Below are 21,749 nucleotides of genomic sequence, written 5' to 3' on the forward strand. Positions count from 1 at the left end.
ACGAGCATATCTGGGACGCTGTCAACAAAGTGGTTACGAGTATACTCTCCGAGCTGCAGAGGAAGTGGTGATGGGATCAACAACGTAGCGCCATTGGCTAGAACGCCACCGGGAAACCACAAATCGGGTTTCGGGAGAAATTCCCGCGCCGGGGAGCTCTCCAACGGTGTAGACTAGGTCCATCGTCGGGGACCAGTTGAAAAGTACGCGACATAGCACCGGACCTGGGTCGTCGGGCGCCAGTGAACCAGTCGTCAGGCTTTACCAGAATCGCCGGAACGACCTCGACACCCTACCGGGTAGCTCGTGAGTAGGCTAGATCCACCGCCGAAGATTAGACTGAGTAGACCGTGTCGAAAAGCTAGCAGTGGGTCGTTGGGGCACCAGGGAACCGGAAGCTACGCTCCACCCGGAATCGCTGGATGGACCTCAGCACCTACTGGCTGGCCCGTTAAGTAGGCTAGCTCCTCCGCCGGGGACTAGACCGAGTCGACGAAGCGGGGAGCTAAATGGCTCATTGAAAGGTACATTGGATCGGGAGCCTACCTACCGCCGGGGAATTCACGGTAGGGTAGATTCGCCGCCGTGGACTACCCGACAGCATCGTGACGAAAATGGGAGCTAATTGGCTCACGAGATAAACACCGGTACAGAGAGAAATTCCGTTGCCGGGGAACTCTCAGTCGGTGTAGGATAATATCCGAGTTCATCTCGATAAAGCTGGGAGCTAAATGACTCAAGGAAGCGGATATCGGTATCGGGAGAAATTCCTCCATCGGGGAACTATCGGTCGGAGGAGTGTGAGTTCATCGTTGGGGACTATCCAAGAAGATCGTGATAAGGCCGGAGCTGAATGACTCACGGAAACACGAGCTCAATGGCTCAATGAATCAGCACCTAAACCTCTCACGGGGACGAGAGCTAAACGGCGACGTAGATAGATGGAGACAGTTAAATCAAAGCTCATAGGTCGAGCCACTCCATGAACCAAGCGAGGCTCTGAGATAGAGCAGAAGAAAGAGGTGCGACGAAAGCACAACGGTCACCCCACGAAGTAATACGATAACGTAGTTCCGTGGGGAAGAAGGATATAAAAAGCAAGGATTGTTTTTAGTGGTTAGGCACGAACGTGAGTCCCACACAGTGCCAATACACTACAGGCCAACTTTTACAAGAAATATAAAAATTGGGACCCAAGATAATGCCTAATCGAATAAAACTTATTTGAATAAATAACCAAGTAATAATAGTCAGGGTATTTTCGAACTATATAAGATGCTCATGCTCCATTTGTTTAAAGAAAATACCAAATTATGCTAGACTAGCAGTCCTGAATGTCTTTGTGGCATCAAACATCCACATTCAACATCTCCATATCATGTCGGTATGCATCACCCAACAAACATTAGGAGCTGAACTATAAGACTACGTGTTGATTTAAAGCAGATTAAAGGTTATGTAAGCTGAATAAAACTTTCGCTGAACTATTTAAACATTAACAGATTATTCAGCCTATCTAAAATCCAGTATTCGCCAGTTCCAACTAGGCTGAACTATACTGCTAATAAATGTAATAGCGACAATATTAAAGCTTTTATTCAACCATCTTAATTAGACTGAATTGCGAGTTGAATAAACGATGCTGTTACCAATAGTATTACCTTTAATCATTAAGCTGCACTACATGTCTTCAAAAGGTTGTTTCTACCTTTACATTTGCCGTTATACCACCTTTGACTTTTAGCTGAATTATGTGTTTAACAAAGGTAACTGTAACTACTACAAAAATTGGCGCGATTAGCAAATCATGAGGAATGGCAACCGACCTGGGTTCGAGTCACAATACACACACAATATTTTTTTACTATTAAGTGAAGGATTTTTTTTTATTATTTCGGTATATTCCAATTGAGATGGTATATATTACAGTTAAGGAGCAATAGATCAATAAATGAATAAAGAAATAAAGTTTATTTAGTTTTTTTATATCTACTGAGTTCTCACCACGGGAAATACACGATTTACAGTTTTTCAATGTACAAGCTTAACAAATCACACGCGCCCTCGTTTATGTAAATTTACCTTTTAATTCGAAACGGCCCGTTTACTTGTGAAACATGAATATTCTCATATTGAACACAAGAGAAACTTTTTGTTCCAACGTCGCTATAAATTTTTGACACCAGCATTGTTACCATGATTTTTTTCTATCCATCGACTTGCAAACAAAGGTACAATGAAATGATTATTCACGCTGGCGAACTTAGTTGATAAAAATAAATAAACTATTGAATTCGAACAGCGACTTCCGCTTACCAAAAAAAATCACAATGCAAAGAAAATCATTTGGCAGGGAGTGGTAAATAAATTGAGGAGATTGCCACCTTAGAATTATAAATGACTTCAATCCATCATTCAGTTACCACCACTTTCATATAACACCCATTTTTACTTATCTAAATGTTTTGTGACAACCATAAATCCTCACCTTGGAAACAAAAACGACTATAATCAACATTTTTGAAATAAATAATATAATTTAAAATTCCCGAATGTTCTAAAAATTATTAATTTAAAAAAAAAAAACTGAAATAAAAAATATCGTAGGTTGGGATTCGAACCCAAGCCAACTAGGTTCACTCAAATCTATAGAAGGCTACTGTAGCCTTTGTACAGACTCTATTCAGCAGCCTAGACTTGTCGGTACATCGGTGAAATCTTAAGCATTCGATGTATGCAAGATTGGTGCAGACAGTAAGGTAAGTGCTTAGTATTCAACAGGTTGCTGGTTCGGATCCAGGTACGTGATATGATATCCAACAAGGTAATACAATTTTTCTCTAACTGTAACGTAACACTAATAAAAGAATATGGCTTCCAAAGAGATTGATGGCGTGTGTAACTTGAAATAAATGTCTTTTTTAACAATTTTCCTATGATAATTCTCTCAGCTGAATAGCGGTAACGAAAAGGTTTATTGATAAAGCTGAACTGTGGTTTTCTTCAGGCTGTATAACGTGCTGGAGAATTGTTCTTTCATGTGTCTTAATCAGACAAGCTGAATAAATTCTCCAAATCCCGGATGTTTACGGGTGGAATAAACGATATATGATTACACGTATACTTCCAATGTTCAGCTAGAGCTGAATAAAGCAACCGTTAAAACGTTTATAAAACCACGAAATGTTTGTTGGGCATACAAAATAGTAATGATTACGTTGGTTATTGATTGTTTTGTATCCATTATATTGTTATGTATGACGATATCGAACGTACCTTTTCTTGTTTCGATTATAAATGTTTTGATCTTAGGGTCATTCGCCTCTTTTAGAATTGGAGAAATCTCTTTGGAAAGATCTCTAATTCTATGTGCGGGTTGGGAATCGAACCCAGGTGAGCTGCGTACATGGCAATCGATTTACCAACTACGCTATGCCCGCCCTTATCAAATATACCTTATATCAAAACATTCTCGACTTCAATTTACACAGTTCGAACCAAAACACATGCAACAGAGCGGTGTAATTGTGACTGGTGCGGTTCAGGACCCAAAACAAAGAGCAACGAAATATGGTAAATTAGACGAAGTCTCTGTTGTTCGTTTTATATTTTTTGAAACAGCCTCCCAGCGTTATTTGTGTGATTGTGTCAAGTCGTGAGGCATCAAGTCGAACTCAGAATTTGACATTTTATGTGGGTTTCTTCACCACTGTGCACATCCCGATGGCCATTACGGGCAGCAAGCGGACCGGCGGGAAATGTCGAAAAAGTTTTTCGCAGTCAGCAAAACGGCAGCTTAGGCTTCATCCAGTCGCTACAAGCGGCAATGTAAGCAGAGTGGCACAAACCCTTCTTTCCGTACTAGTTGGCTGGCTTCACTAATCGACCTTCCACCATGCGAGGAACCCAAACATCAGCCACCATGTGAAGAAAGAATTTATCAGTAGTTGAAATTTAGCTTCACTCGAAATTTGGAAAATTAGTACTTCGCGCAAGTGGTTTGAAATTGTTTCCTGGATTTGTTGAAACCACAGAAGAAGCCTCTCGGACGCTTTCGTAACGGCATCAGCCGACTCAATTACGGCTCGCATTCCAAACGCGGTGGAGGTTGTATAAATGAAGCAACATGCTGCCACGACTCACATTAGATATTCTAAAACCTATGCCCGTCCAAATATCACGCCCCGTGCTCGTGAAAACCTCCGGCCTTTTGCAGTTCCAACTCGCCTCTCAAATCGCAACGCCCCGGTAGTAGCAGAAGATCATCTAAAGGTTGAACCGTACCTCATGCATCCAGACAAACAGTCCTTCCCATTCAACATTAGTTCCACACACATATACACACACAGAGCCTTTGATCTGGCGCTCTGTTCCTAAAAGGGCATATTCACTGTACCCACCCTTTCGTCGGATGGCGCAGATTCTGCTGTTGCATCACCACAACCGACCACCGCCGCCGCCGCTGTTGGTTTGCAAAGTGTTAAGCTGCCGCTGCTGCTACTACGGAATCCAACGGTAGTGAGCACACAAAGGCCCCACCACGCCACTCCGTACTCTTATCCTCGGCCGGTCTGCTCCCGCAAAGGCTTTAACTTTTTCGTGATTTGGATTAATGCTCGCGATATTGACTTGCCATGTACGGTTCGTGTTTTTCCCGTCCGTTCCGACCCGAGCTCGAGCGCCGTAAATGCCAGCCCAAGAGCGCTGATTTCCAAACGGGGTTTCGGTTCGTTAGCTGGCATAAAGTAAGAGCCTTACTGGGTTCTGATCCGGAGTGCCATCGAGCCCCAAATGTAGTCTAGTAGAGTTGATAGTTGTTGACAGCAGCAACCGGGGGGGGGGGAGGAGAAATGTGCAATTTTCAATTAAAGCGATTTATATTCCTCGTTTTGCTTGTCGGTCATCAGGGCTGCAGACAGGCAAACCCAGCAAGCAGCAGGACAAGCTATTTTCACTTGTGGGAATGGATTTGTGGCACGTTCACAGGTTGTCTGGGGTCAGTTTGGATTGGCAGTTCTCTGTGCAGAACTGAACTGCAGGGTAGGCGAAAAATTTGGACGGGCCGATTCGAGCGTGCTTCTTTATCGGTGCACGAACCAAACGCTATCAAATCTAGACAAACTGATTTCCAGCGAAGACAGATGGTATCCTCTGCAGGGGTAACTTTACGTCGATCATGTTCATTATTGATTGCATCAACTTAGTTCAGTTGAACTAACCTGTTAGCGTTGGCAGCCTCTGTCCGTGGTAGAATCTGAAACTAAAATAAAAGTTGATCTTTGGTTAGGATAGGAGTACTTGTTCGTTTACTGGAGTATTTCCCGATTCTCTTCCCGATAGAGAGAAGAAGTTGGTAGCAGGGATGCAACGTTGAAATCTGTGTTACGGCCAAAAAAAATCTTTTTACCCTCTGCGATGCCTAAAACAGAAGAAAAATGCGACTTCACTGAGAAACAGCGGGTCTGGTATCAAATTGAGATGTTACACAATCTTCAATTTCTATGATCATTTCACATTCCGAAGATGGCGGAGAAGTCGGTTAATGAGATGATTTCCATTTACAGCGACAAGCGATTAGAACTCCAACAGCACTGTTTTTAGAGGCTATTTTGTCAGACGATAGAAGCATGATAGGGTTGCATACTTCCCGTATTTACTATGTTCTACTTGTATTTACCGATGCGTATTCGTTAAATTTTATTTTTTCGAAAACTACTGAGTGTATATAGAAAAAGATTGAATATTACGATTGTCATAGGAAAACGAGTTATGCTGCTCGTTTTCGTAAAATCGGGAGAGGAGTGGACTTTGTCTCTATTGTCTTGTTTTGTACGTATAATATAACGAAGGAATCAGTGAGAAGACGAAGATAAATCTATTGAATTTCGTCGTTAGTTAAATAGGAGGAATTCTACGATGATCCGTCCAAAAATCTCTAAAATTGTGACCATCTTAGATTCCGATGAAACTTTACAGGTTTCACCGACATGGAAGACTAAATATTTTCTACAGGCAATAAGATTATTTTGACTTTTCTACGTGCATTAATTTTAATTCTTTGTTCAATTACTCTATTTTGTACAGCAGAACTATCTGAGAACGATTTACAGGAAACGAATACTTCTTCACAAAAAAATATACGCTGAAAATACGAATTTCGCGCCAAATCAAACAAATGTCGGCAGCACCCTCTCAGATTTTAATGAAAGCTTCTGTACACGTTTTTTCCAAAAATGATCTAGACGGGTGGTGGGCGTAACGTAGTTGGTAAATCGATTGCCTTGTACGCAGCGCACCTGGGTTCAAGTCGCGACCCCGCACATAGTGTTAGAAATTTTTCATAAGAGATTTTTCTAACCCGAAGAGGTGAATGACCTTAAGGTTAAAACCTCTATAATCAAAATAAAAAAAAGATCTAGGCTGTCTTTTAAAAAGGATCAAACTGTTTTTACCATTTTTTCCAAATGGCTATAGTCTAAAAATGAAAAATCCTACAAGAAAAATGTAGTAGGAGTGATTTTTACAAAATTTGTCAAACTTTTTAATAAAAACATTGCAAAAATTCTTCATCGGCTTTTACACTGGAAAAAATCGACTTTAAAAATTTAAAGTCGATTTACAAAAAAACCCATCTTTGATTTGTATGAAATTTTGTTCCAAGATAGGTAAATATATTCCCTACCTACCGTCAAAAACTCAAATTAGGCACTTTCAGGGAAAGAAGTTATTTGAAAAAAACTTTCCTTGTCCAAACTTTATTTTTAACGTGTATTTTTATCGAAATCTAAACCAATGAAAGTCATAATCATCTCAGAATCCAACTTCCAAACTGCTAAGGGATGATCCATAAATGACGTAGCATTTTTTCAGTGATTTTTAACACCCCCCTCCCCCCTCGTAGCATTTCGTCACAAACCTCTAAATACCCCCTGGTAATTACGTAGCTTGACGGTAACTCTGCCCCCCCCCTTGTCCCCGTAATTTTTTTTTTAATTCTTTTCTATTCCACTTTAAAAAAGCTACGTAGCATGACATGACCCCCTACCCCCTGTCGTCACACATCATCACAAAATACAAAACTCCCTTCTCCCCCATATAATGCTACGTCATTTATGGATGATCCCTAATTGCCTTATACATGCAAAAAGTATCAGTAACGAATTTGGTATACAGGGTGTTTGGTTCATGATTAAGAATCTCTCGAGGGGTGATTAACTGTCATATTTGTAGAAAAAAATCGTTCTACGCATACCATCAAATCTCAACCGTTACAGAGTTATTGAACTTTTTATGTAAAAAACTTATTTATCTTAAAACACCTCTAACACAAAAAGTATACCTGTTATTTTAAATCTTTTAGTTCCATTGGAAAGGGGAGAAAATTTCCTATTGAATGGTGTTTTCTCATATCTTTCAGGTAATTAGTTTTAATTACCTTTTAGTTGTAAAGTAGTTCAAAGTTGATGTTTTTGATGAGGTTTTTGTTAATTTTCTCAAAATAATGAATTATGATTATAGCAATATAAATAAATAAATAAATGTCTTCTCGTTTCCTTGTAATTTCACTTCTAAATTTTTTCTGTAATCGACCTGCAAGTGTTTAAAAGACTTTAATCTAAAAATATGCTTTATATCGTTATTACCAGGGCTTCATTGAAAAGTTGAGAAAATTTCCTTTCGTTGTATGTACAGATATTTTTAGTTAGGTGTACTAAATGACTTTTTACTAGTAAAATAACTCAAAATTAGCGTTTTTTGGAGAATTTTGTAATTATTATAATTATTAATCAATTAAATTTATCATCCCTATTGTTCATTTGGTGCCCATTAATATTCTCTACAACTTGTTATTTGACACTTTATCCCTATCGCTTTTCATTTCGCTGCAATTTAATAATTAACACAGCATGACTTCATCACAGATGTAGTGAATTCGAAATCGTTGTTTTTGCATATGAAACGAAGTGATAAAAATGATATTGCTTCGAAACTAAAAGAGATAATTGAATGGAGCCAAAAAAAGAATTGTAGAACTTGCTGAGATGCATTAATTCCATGATAATAATTGTGCTGTTTCATATTTACTATTTTAAGAAAATAACGAAAATGCTAATAATAACACTATCTTTAAACTAATTAACTTCTAAAAGAATACTAAATTCACTTAACTGAAAGGTATTTATACCTTTTTCTATGCAAGATTTTCCTGGCTTTCGAATAAAAATAAGAAAAGGTACAATAAGTGCCATACTTTTTTAATAAGAGCTAATATAAGTGAATATGAGATAAAAATATCCAAGTTCAATAACCCAAACACATAAAAATAAGAAAAGATAAGTGTATCATGTCTAGGAACACATTATGCAAATCTTCAAGACTAAAAATTTGAATTATTTAAATGGTGATGTTAACTATTAAGATTTTCGCGAAATGGACGAAAAATCGATCAGAATTGTTAAATTTTAAATAAATTACTGTGAAAAGGTTACTTAACCTCATTAGCTGAAACATTTGAGGACATTTTTCAATGGTAAATTTTCTCACCTATCCAATGAATCCAAAAGATTTGAAATACAAAGTATATCTTTTGAGTTAGAGCTATTTTAAGACAACTAAGTTTTTAACACAAAAAATTCAATAACTTGGTAACGGTTGAGATTTGAAGGTATGTGTAGAACGATTTTTTTCTCCAAATATGACAGTCAATCATCCCTCGAGAGGTTCTTAACCATGAACCAAACACCCTGTATATTCATAACAAACTTTCAAATGAGCACAATAATTAATTAAGGCTCCTATTTTTATATTTTTTTAAATAATTAGCACGATAAATCGACAAACAATGACTTCCACTACGAGCGGTGTCCAACAACCCCGCCATTAAGCTGTGGAATAATGTTTGCAAACACGGTCCACAGCAAAAATCAATTCACATCAACCCGCGAGTCGGCAACGCCAGTGCGCACAGACCAGTGGTCATTTGATTGAGCAGGTTTGGAGTATGAAAAAAACCTCACATAAAAAGGGCGCATAAGCTCTGTCGTTCTCCTCGATGCACCATTATCGAGGCTTAATGCAATAACCATCTTGAAACAATTGTCAGTCAGAGGTTCTTTAGCACTGATGCACGCAATATGCTTGATAATGTTTGCAATACCGTCAAACCCCTCAACCTAGGGGGGAATAGAAGGTAAGCGATTTTAAAAACAAAAAATAAGAATAACTCAAGTACTGTTCGATATATCAAAGTATTCGGTTCAATAAAATGGTGTATTTCTATGATGGTAACAATTTTGTGGAACTGAGATGTTTAAAAATCTTTTCTTTTTTTGAGAGTTGTCCTACTGGAGCTAGATTCCCGGAAGGGCTCCCCGTCAGAATCACACACTACAATTGCAGACGAGACAGGCAACGTCGCCCACTAAAACACTGCTTAATACTACGTTCACACTACGAGTTAAAACGTGTTTTAACGCTATCCTGATGACATATTTCTTGTTGCCAATTATTGAAACGTGTTTTTTTATTCATTTCGTTTATTTGATAGGCACAAATGCGTTAGCTTGATGGTGCCAAATTCTTTTGTTTTTACATTTTGGATATTTTAAAACTAGGAGGTTACAATGTTGAAATATTTTTTTAAAGAGAAAATTTTACAGCTATCTTAAGACTAGAAATAAGATTCTATATACAAGAGAGGGGGCAAAAGATTTTTTTATGAAAAAATTTAAAACAAGGAATTCAATAGTAATAATTTTTTAGGAAATATTTACAGTTATCTTAAAACTAACAATATAGTTTGGTACACAAAAGGGGGAACAAATATTTATGAGAAATTTCACAGATGTTTTAAAACTAGGGATACAATTCTATTTACAATATGGGGGACAATAGATTGAAACGTGTTTTAACTCTGTAGTGTGAACATAGTATAAGGCTACTTGCAGCAGTCCGTGATTCTGAATTTGATATTCACTGTACGGTTCTGATATGTGCGGGCGTAGAGATTTTGCGATCGCCTGAATCATCGTGAAGGGCCGGAACATTTGTACGTTAACGTGTTTAATCGCGTGTGCGTTTGTATATAACTTCGCCTGTATAAATTCAATTTAATAACCGCGTGCCTTTCGCATATTCGCGTGTGTTCTTGGATGACCTCGCGCGAACCGTGAATCTGATACTTAATTTGCGGTGTACGGTTTAGATGCTAGAAAACAGTAAGATCCTCCATATCACTGAAGTTCCCGGTCATGTCGCCATGGAACGTGTTGTCTAGTGGACATGAGCTTTATTTTTTGACTGGTCCAACTGAATGTATGGACCTAAGTTCCTAGGACAGAGGAAAATAATTTCCCGACGTGACCGATTCATGATCACGCGAGCACGGACGTTTGTAGGTTTGCGTTTGAGACCGCGCTTGAAACTTCGTACGTGCCCAAACGTTTATCTTATTACCAGGGTGTCATCAAGTTTACGCGATCACGGGTGTATCCGTGCGTGGTTGTTCGCGAAGGGCTTAAGCGTTCGTATGTTAACGTGTTTGTAGCGTGCGCTCGTGTGTATGTGACTTCGCGTGTACAAAACTCGATCTTGTAACCGTGTGGCCATTCACATATTCGCGTGCGTTTTTGGATGGTCACGCGGATCGTCATTCTGATATTTAGTTTACGGTGTACAATTCACATTCTGACAGGGAGTGATTTACCCCATATCACTGAAGTTCCCGGTTATGCCGCCATAGAACGTGTTGTCCAGTGGATATGAGAGCTTTCTTTTTTAATTGGTTTAATTGAAGGTATGGACCTAGTCTGCTGATACCAAAGCTGGAAACTTCCGGAAGTGACCGATTTATGACCGTGCGAGCGCGGGAGTTGTTAGATTCACGCTTGAGATCGCGTTTGAAAATTTATAAGCGCTAAGACGTTCACCTGAGCGCCGGGATCATGTTTGCGAGATCAAGAGTGTAGGTGCCGTGGATGGTCACGAAGGGCTCAAGAATTTGTACGTTAACAGGTTTGTCACGTGATCCTTCCTCAGAACTAACCAAGAAAATAAAAAAAGTAATAAGGGAATATTTTTTTAATGACATTAACTCCTTTTAATGGATTTATACTGAGGTGCTAAATTAGACAATATCTTCTCACAAACTGAGATTTATTGGATTTTGAGATGATTATGACTTTCATTTGTTTAGTTTTCGACAAAAATACACAGATCAAAAAAATAGTTTGGACAAGGAAAAGTTTTTTTTTAAATAACTTTTTTTTCTTGAAATTTTGACGGCAGGTAGGGAACATAATTACCTATCTTGGAACAAAATTTCATCCAAATCACAGATGCGTTTTTTTGTAAATCGACCTTAAATTTTTAAAATCGATTTTTTCAGTGTAGGAGTCGATGAAGAATTTTTTCAACATTTTTATAAAAATTTTTTACTAATTTTGTGAAAATCACTCCTTCAACAGTTTTTTGTACAATTTCACATTTTTAGACTACAGCCATTTGAAAAAATGGTAAAAATAGTTTGACTCTTTTCAAAAGACCGTCTAGATATTTTTTTGGAAAAACAAGATATGCAAAGTGGCTTTTTATGACAAAGTCTTCATGTACAGAAAGTTTCATTAAAATCCTAGAGGGTGCTGCCAACTCTGTATACGATTTAGCGCGAAATTTGTCGTATCATTTTTCACAAAAACAAAAAAATATGTTAAAAAATTGAATTTCAAAAAACCCATTTTTTAATTTTTTAGATTTTGTGCACAACTTGTTGCTAGAGCTGTTTTCATATAGCTTTCAAATGATTTACAATATCACCTTAATGTCAAAGGGAAAGTTACAGGAAATATTATTGGCATTTTGGAAAACCTATTGTTGTTGATGGAGAAACGCGAATATCTTGTGAAAAGGTCGTAATAAAACAAAATAATGGTGGAGTTAAAAAAATTAAAATACCTCGAGAACTACTACATTTTAGAAAATTTATGTTATGAGCATTTTGATTTAAAAAAGCGTTTAGAATGGTACCGTAAACCGGGGTGACATTGATCACTTTTCGAAGTAATCATTAGATATTTTTAGACGCAACACATTTTTTTGAAGTTTATTATTTTTAAACCATGTACTGACGTATGGAGAACAAGATTGGATAGCTTTGCCTAAAATTGTCCGCTTACAGCTATTTTTCCAAAAATGATTTCAAGTTGAAGTCCGTATTCGTATTCCAGGGTGACTTTGATAACCTGCATGTTCACCCACATTAAGTTCTTGATGTCAATGTTTTTCATTCAAATGTTTGTTTAAACTAGTTCTGGAAAGATACTCATTGTTAAATAGACAAATTGCAATATTTTGATACAAGAACAATTTTTCAAAAAGGCGTAAACATTTCTACGTGCAGTAATCTCATTTTTTTTGTTATATTACTGTATTTTATACAGCAAAACTTTCTGAGAACGAGTTTCAGGGAATGAATATTTATGTGCAAAAAAATATACACTGAAAAAAATGTGTCATTTTTCACAAAAACAAAAATTTGTATTAAAAATATAAATAGCAAAAAACCCATTTCTTGCAATTTTTTTATATTTTAGAAACAAAAACCTACAGAAAAAAGAAATATTTTGAATGTAATTGTATGATAGAGAACTTATCGGTAAAAAAGTTTTTCTAACAATAACTTTATACATGTTTTTAAATTTCATACTAATTGACATACAAAACTGTAATTTTTTTACAGAATATAATTCTTAGTCTCATTTTAAATAAAAATGAATTTAACAAAAATCTTCCAAAATGCGATAGTTTTCGAGATATTTGTAATTTTGTTCCAACAAAAACAGTTAATTCGTGTGATTATGCCCTTTTTAGAAGTTATTCGCGTTACCCCATCATAAAATGTCAAAAATCTAATTTTCATCGTTTTAAAGACGCGAAAGAAACTTTTTCAGTGTATTTGGATCATGGAGAAGCTTTCAATAAAAAGGTTTTCCTAACAACAATTTTTGACATATTTTTATAATTCTTACTATTTGCAGTAAAAATACAATTTTCTTTTGAATGTGATTTCAAACGCTATTTTAAATCAAAATGCTAATAACAAAAATTTTCTGAAATGTAGTAGTTCTCGAGATATTTCAAATTTCGTTTTAACAACACAATTCTTTTGTTTTCTGACAACCTTTTCAGAAGTTATTCGTTAAGTTTTTCAAAATGTCCATAAAATCTCCTATAACTTTCTCTTACACTTCAAAGTGATATTGTAAACCATTTGAAAGCTATACGAAAACAACCAAAACATGATCGAATTATTTAGTTTAATCATAAGGCCCTATGGTTGAATATATTTGGGTTATTTTGCAACTTATATTTTTACCACAATTTTTTTGTTTTTGTGAAAAATGACACAACATTTTTTTCAGTGTATATTTTTTCGCACATAAATATTTATTCTCTCAAACTCGTCCTCAGAAAGTTTTGCTGTATAAAATACAGTAATCGAACAAAAAAAAATGAAATCGATGCACGTAGAAATGTTTACGCCCTTTTGAAAAATTTCTCTTGAGTCAAAATAATCTCACTGATTGTGGAAAATGTTTAGTCTTCTATGCCGATGAAATTTGTAAAGTTTATTAGGAATCCAAGATGGCTGATCAGGATTTTAATTATTTTCATACGGGTCTTCGTGGAATTCCACAATGAGCATAATAACACGAATAAATTGTTTTCTTTTTTTAACCTTAATTCCAAATATCCCGAAAACTAACGCATGTTGGAAGATATTTGTTAAATGCATTTTGCTTTAAAATCATACTTATGTAATAAAATTACAGTTTTGTATGTCAATTGGTATGAAATTTAAAAACAACTTATCGATTGAACAATTCGACTGTAACGTACTCAAACAGATCTTAATTTCGGCTAAGCAGTCTCTTATGGATTAAAACGAATTATGTTATGATTACTCCGACGTTTCGATGCAGGGTTCGCATAATCTTCAGGGGACAAATCTACTCAAATACACAAAGAAAATGCCGAAATTTGCACTAAATCTTCTGGTCTAGCAGGCGATTTGTAGATGCGCAGAAACGATTCAGCTTCTTTTTTTGTTTATCTTTTTCTTGATCTTGATCTTGCCACTATTACCAGCTCTGTGGCATCTCGCTAACACAATTTTATGATTCATTCTATGTAAAGGAAACTATTTTAAAGATTCACCTCTTGGCCTGGCAGAGCAGAACCGCAACCAGGAAGGATTCAAGGTGATCATATCAAATATATTTCAATGATTTAAGCTACTAATGGAGACTATCCAGAATTCAATCTATTAAAGAAAACTGCCCAGAAATTATTCACAAATAGAAATAAAAGCACTAAAGACTGATTTCTGATATATCTAGTCTAGTCTAGTCTACACCTACACAGCCAATACATGTAGGGATCCTGGAAAATTGTAGACGTTCGCCTACAATTTTTCTTCTCAATATTAATGTTTGTGGTACATATGATATGTAACACAATCATTAAAGCGGCCAGGCCAACTGTACAGCGTACAAAGTGAAGATGATTCAAAATTATACGACAAATAAATTATTCATTTAATGAAGAATTTAATCAACGAACTATTACAAACCTTGAATAAGGAAGAAACGTGGACAACCGTACCGACCGTTTCAATTGGTGGAGATTTGATAAATCGTTGGGAGTGACTTGGCTAAGAGGGTTAATGTCACTTCTTTGGTCCTAGGTTCCTGGGGTGGGATGGGAAAGAAGTATTAGGGCCTGTCTTGGCTAATGAGCCCAGGTTATAGCGTCTTTATTCACTCTACCTTAAGACTGATTACTAATATATTCTAATTTACGAGAAATTTGTTAAATTTATCATTGAAGACACCACCAAAATAACTACAAACTACAAATATAAATAAGCCTAATAATTTCAGTATTGAAAAAATTGGCTGATCCACTTAGCAGAATATGCCGGTCTATTCCGAAAATATATTCAAAACGCGCGCCTTCATTATTGAGGGCTGTGGTGTGGAAGCCCTCGCTCGTCAAAGCAAATATTCAGTTCTTCCCCGAAATATGAAATCCCATTTTCCAATTTAATTTTTTACAACGTACTAATGAACTTAGGTAAACAATCATTAGATTAAGTATTTCCAATCGATTAATGGCTAAGCAATAAATTTTTGGAATAAATTACAGCGTTATTACCGTGAAAATTTGAAATTTTGCCAGTTTTGGAATTAAACCGTATCCAGTTTGAAACTAATACAATTAACTTAGTGCATGTTCAGTGGCGTTTTATTTTATATAGTAGTGTCAATTAGGAACTAGAGCTGAAATAATTACATCCCCAGTATAACGTTTTGTTTTATAATTTCAAATCGTTTTGTTTCAAAATTTGAATTGGTATAAACCACCGTTCTATTTATTGTTTAATTCAAAACAACTTTGTCACCACTTTTTGGTTGACTACAAAGAAACGCTATAGATTAGCTTCGCAACTTTTTGACTAAAACTACTTTATCACAACTCAAACTGTTTTCCCGCTAAAATCTGCAAGTAACCTTCGCCTTTCAGTAGCCATGAAATCAGTTGGGTCCGCCCGTGCTTTCGAAATACCTACAGAAGCATGTTGTCAGTTGCCTTTGTGGTGAAAAATGCATCACGATTATCTAAAATATGAATCCCCCCGTATCGTCAACCCAACGCACATACTAACAAAAATAAATCATTTGGTTCTAACGCAAACTAACGAATAGCGCACACACGTCGCACCCTGCAGTGTTGAACTCAATCCACACCGACCTTGCAAACCTATAACATTTTCAAGCTCGTGCATGTATGCAAAGTTTCAAATCGCACAGCAGGATGAAAAACGATAAACTTTGCATACAGCGAAGAAAGGGGTGCAGGTGTACCTGAAAAATTTGTAAATGGTTTAACTGCGTGCAAGTTAATACCACCGCTGTCGAAAATCCATATCCTCTACCGCTTCTTGTAGCTTTCGAACTTAATAGTAATGATATTGCTCGTTTGGCATGTGAGCAACAAATGATTCAAACATACATGTGGCACCTCTATTTATAACCTCTTGAATTTGATTGAGCCACTTAGGTGCTTCCTATTGAGGGCTCTTTCTGAAAAAGGTGCTTCATGAATGGGAACTTTTCTTTTTTTTCGAGAATTTTTCAATATTACCGATTTTAAATAGTTTTTTTTATTTTAAAATCCCGTGCAAATTTTTTCTCGAATTGCCACGCGGTGGAAAAAGGAGTGAATTAATTTTGCCCGAAAGTAATAAAATTACGATTTGGTCAAGACTGACTTGCCATAATGACAGCTGCTAGATCTGTTTAAAACGTAGCGGACCATCATGAGTCTTAATAAAGGGTGACGTCCATTTGTTGAGGAACTTCCTTCAATTCCGAATTCCTAGCGTTTTCTGTCACGATCTGGTTTTGTTGTCACATGAACAGATCGCTTGTCAAATCCAGTCTTCCCATATTCACATCGCACACAATGTTCGATCTGGTTCTGTGCTCATATTAAACCCACACTTCGTCTACGAGCTCAAACACGCTATTTCGTACCTAAACACGTGCACAGGTTCGCCTGCACTACTAAACCCCATGTTCGTGGCACCAGTTTTCTCTTTCTCAATCTCATCGGAACTAGCGCTGACTCTTTTTGCCATGTGCGAATCGTTCTCGTGTACGCACCCGGTGTACGTACACGGATGTTTGAACTAGAGTTTGCACATCGTTCGCTTGAGGTCGATGTTCGAGGCGAACTTGTACATCGAGACGAAACATGTTTGAAGTTGAACGCGTGCACGAAAATTTGTACACGGGTACAAAATTGTCCATGTTCATGGGAAGTCTGGTCAAATCATATTTTTTTCGCGAATTAGTTTCAAATCGACTATCGCATAGGACTATAGTATATTTCTACTTAGTAGAGAAAAAATAAGGTAAAAACAATTTTTACTCCATTAAGGATAAAATTGTAAAAAACCATCTTTGCGCGTGCGCTCAAAACCTATAACTAAATTAGTATGGAATGCGTTTCGACTTCGTCCTATCAGAATCCGACACTAATTTAGTGACAGCACTAAAATTAAAAACACAAAAAATCTAAACTTCGAAAATGGACAATAAAATTTATTAGGTACTTAAATATGTTTCCACAAAAAATATTTTAATATCTTTCTTTCGTGCGGGCTAAAATTCCTGGTCAAATCATAGTGATTTGTTCAAAGAAAGATTTATCTTGTCATCTGGTTTAATGGTGATCTTTTATTTAGTAAAAGATAATTTATACCTTATTAGACATTTCCAGCCAGCGAACATAGTACTATCGTTAAGCTCACTGTGTTGTGACGATAAAATACAATTGTCAGCATTTCAGATGATCATTTGAGCTAGTGCAGTGCAATTATCTACTGTGAACCATTATTACAAACGTTTTTACGTGAACAACTAACAAAAAAGGTCTTTAAAACCCTTGTCCGTACCAAATGCCTCAAATGATCGTGCCAAATCGCATCACATCAGGTGAGCAATTACGGTAACTTTTACAACCGCAGATTGCTACCCCAAAAAATAATCACCAAAACTCTTACCTAATTCAAAGTTGCCGCCGTCGCTGCCGCTGCAAGGTACGAAGTTAAATCACTCCCCAAACCGGCAGCATCAATTATGTCGCCGATTTTTCACACCGACTTGGGCCACGTGCAAAATGCATACTATCTCGATTCTTTTCACTTGCATCCACCCGCACTTTTTTTTTATTACGGTTGGCCACGACGTTTCCACTATTTCAACTTTTCTCACCCTTCCGTCGCCTATAACGGGGTCGAAATTCACTCCGCCAAAATTTCCCAGACACTTCACTTTCAGCCTTTGTGACGGTGACGTTATTTACTCTTTCGGCTGCCTGTAGGTACAGCCTGCTACAGCCAACCGGAATTATCTAACACTTCAGAGTGGAACAAAACCAACTTGAACACGACAATAGTGGATACCTAACAGTGGGCTAACGAAGAAAACTTACACAACTGGCACACATACCCCGCGCCCTAGTTTAGCCTCTCTCTCTCGGAGTAGGCGGGGGTTGAAAGTGAACAATTTTCGTTAATGTTTTATTTATTTTCCCAGCGTTTTGCGTCACCTTCATTTCCCGCTCGAACCCAATGATACAATTTTTATTCCATTAATTTGCAGCCTCCGGGAACGGGGCAAAAAGTGACTCTCGACCGCCCGGTTGACATTTGCGATTACGATGTTTGCGGTTGCGAGGAATTGAGCAGGACTGGAGCCGTAGCTGATTTTGTGGGATTTTTCCGCCGCCTGCCGCGTCCGGTGCTTTTTATTTCCACTCGCGCGCGATGCAATTTTCACGTTGTTCTCACTTTCAGCGGAGCAATTATTTTTTCCTCTTTCGTTACTCTTGGCCGCACCCGCATGCTCTCCCAGCTTCCGCGGAGGTGTAGACCCTGGTTAGTAGGTTGGTTCGCTCGTTGATTGCTTGACTGGTTTTGCGGGTTACGGGTTGCTGGTTGGGTGTCGTGTGCTCCGATTGAGGTACGGGAATGAGTTGACCAACAGCCAAAACCTTGTGACAAGCAGCGGGCCTGTTTTGGTCGGATCGGTCGCTTGCTGAATTTGGTTCATAAAGCTTCGCTGGATGCACGTCGTTCACGGGTTGCAGTGGTCTGGAAAGAGTGAGAAAAAAGAATAATGTTTGAAAAAAGATTTCATTTAATTGGAATCAAGGTGTTCGGGGAAGTTTTCTATGCATGGAGAATATCTCATATCGAACAGGTACAGTTTTAATACAAGAGATATGTTTTTGATTCGGTTTTGCGCGGGAATTTTGATTGAAACCTAGAGATAGGTAGTTTAAAAATAAAATTGTTTCTCAAATCATCGAATTTACTTACGTAGGTATGACAGACTTATAACTTATATAACTGATTTATAAGATCAAAATGACAAAACAATTTGTGTAAGAAATTTTATTAATTTCACGTGAACACAAACAGGCTGAGAGCAAATAAAGGATACGTTGAATCTCTACCGAGATAAATTTGAATGATGTTATACCGGCTCTAGATGCACTGAAGGCGATCATAACATGTGTCACAAAACACGTTTTTTACTTGAAACTGTTTCGTTTCATTGTTCATTGCACTCATATGAAGATGGTCTACTAGCGTCACTATCAAATCAGTGTTACTGTCGCGATTCGCTGGATGGGCCACACCCTCTGTCCAATTAACGAATTTGATTAGCTAGTTGGACCAACTGACAGATGTCAAAAACACTCCAAAGGATAAATTAGTTGTCTGAATGCATCTGTTCACATCTTGGAATAACGTCAGATTGGTTCTCAAAGTATTTTTGAGAGATTTTGGAATTCAGATGCCTTTTAGTTTCTACAATTGGCCTGCGTTAAGCCAAACCGAACTGACCGCTATAATTTTTTATAGCGTTGTTCACGTCAAAATACATTTTTAGAAAATTTACTATTAACATGGCAAGTTAAGGAATACTTTTCTGACTACTCATCAACTTGTGAGAGTAACTAACATGATAAAGGCAAATATCTCAGAGGGCTATTCCACTGGAGTTGCTCTTCTAGACATCGAAAAAGCTTTCGACAGTGTTTGGCACAAAGGTTTAATTGCCAAAATGTGGGATTTCAATTTTCCAATTTACATAATAAAAGTAATTAAAAATTATCGTACTAACCGTACCCTACAGTTTTCTTATCAGAATTTTAAATGTAATAAGCTACCCGTTAAAGCAGGCGTCCCTCAAGGATCAAGCGTCGCACCAATCCTATACTTTATTTTTACCTCTGATCTTCCAAATCTTCCTACAGGCTGCAAAAAGTCACTTTTCTGTGATGATACTAGCATCTCAGCCACTGGTAGGATAATCTGAAGTCAACTGCAACGAAGCTTGAATATTTTCAATGATTACCTGAAAAAATGGAATGCGGCAAAAACACAATTGATTGTGTTTCCGCATAAGCCAAGAGCTTCTTCTCTTAAACCAAATAATAACCATATTATTAAATTTAATGGTTTGAATTTAACGTGGAAAGATCAAGTTAAATACTTGGGTTTGATTTACGATAAAAAACTCACTTTTAAGGATCACATTGAAGGAATCCAAACAAAATGCAACAAATATATAAACTGTTTATACCCTCTTATAAATAGGAATTCTAGGCTCTGCCTAAAGAACAAACTATTAATTTATAAACAAATATTTAGACCGGCAATGCTATATGCAGTGCCAATCTGGGCATGTTGTTGTGATTGCCTTGTGTGGCCGTAGAAATCGATGGGGTAGTGTCCGAACCGGGCCTGAAATGCGAAGAGCTATTGGAGCACGGGGACCCCTCACTTCAACAGATTAAGATCTTGGAATGCAAACAATTGTATACCGCAAACACCGAGGGAGATAAGACTACCTACTCTCTATCAGGCTCGCTTCGGGTGACATTCGCCGGGTCCTCTCTTCCCAACTACATCCTCCTTGACAAGGTTCGCCTACCTGTTCCCCTGTTTGTACCGCGAGTCATGAGCTGCAGCAATTGCAAGCAGTTGGGCCACACAGCCACATAATGTCGAAATAAGAAACGATGCGGCAAATGCGAAGGAGAGCATGAGGATGACTCTTGCGACAAAGAAACTGAAAAGTGTATTTGCTGCGGGGGCCCTTCACATGCTCTTAAATCATGCCCTGCGTACAAGCAGCACGGGGATAAAATTAAGCGCTCCCTTAAGGAACGCTCGAGGCGCTCTTATGCAGAAATGCTAAAGAATGCTTCGCTGTCCGAAAATCCCTATGCTGATTTGGCTAACGTTGAGCAAGAATCTGACGACCCACGAGAGGGAACATCTTTGGTTAACACAGGAGAATCCAGGAAGAGGAGAAATCTATCCTCCCCTAGATTGCCTCGTAAGGGTGTCAAGGTGTCGTCCCCCCAGAGTGCGCCAACTACAATCAATAAATCCAACGGAAGTGATGCACTAAAGCCGAAGCAATTTGCTTGGACTTGGAAATATCTAACAATTTACATTTTCATAAAAAACACTGCAAGTCGTTCTGATATTTTACATCCAGAAACTTGAACTTTATCGATGTGCACAATAGAAAAATAATTTTCTTCTTCATTTAATAACTTTTGTTGATATATAATGTTATATACATTAAGTCGAAAAAATTGAGAATTAACAAAGTCACAGAGCATTACAATTATCTTTTTGGAAGTAGACTTCAGCCAGGCGTTTGCTGGGTGCTAACCTGAGTGTATTACAAACCTTTGCCTTTCAGAGTGAGCGACCAATCTCAAAAGTGAGGATATATTTTAATATAGAGGGCTAAGCTGAGAGAGACAGAGAGGAAGTATTACTGAAACTGAAAAAAATATTTCTAAAAATAGCTTTTGTAACATCATTTCTCAAAAATCTGTATATCTGTACATACACAGAAACACATACAGATTCTTGGTCTGAAAATGACTGAAAAATGTGTATAAATGCAGATTATTCTGTATTTTTGGTAACCCTGGTGCTCAGAGCTATACGCGTAGAAGTCCACTGCATATAAGGCCTTCCGGTAGGACGGGTTACCCGCTAGCCATCAACAGCACGCGTCGTTAGAAAGGCGAATGAAGAGTCTAATGAAAGCCAAAAAACGCAGTTATTGGCGCCGGTTCGTTGACGGGTT

The 21,749-nt window shown here is 37.5% G+C and overlaps 1 protein-coding gene across 1 annotated transcript in view; it reads right to left on the minus strand.

Moving 5' to 3' along the window:
* Positions 1 to 21,749, minus strand: part of LOC131684172 (uncharacterized) — a 925,699-nt gene that overhangs the window by 783,502 nt on the left and 120,448 nt on the right. The window contains exon 2 of the mRNA XM_058966816.1: positions 17,627 to 18,718. The gene's annotated coding sequence lies outside the window, so the exon portion shown is untranslated. The remainder of the gene's footprint in view (positions 1 to 17,626; positions 18,719 to 21,749) is intronic.

This window comes from Topomyia yanbarensis, chromosome 2 (assembly GCF_030247195.1).
Source record: "Topomyia yanbarensis strain Yona2022 chromosome 2, ASM3024719v1, whole genome shotgun sequence".
Lineage (NCBI taxonomy): Eukaryota > Metazoa > Arthropoda > Insecta > Diptera > Culicidae > Topomyia > Topomyia yanbarensis.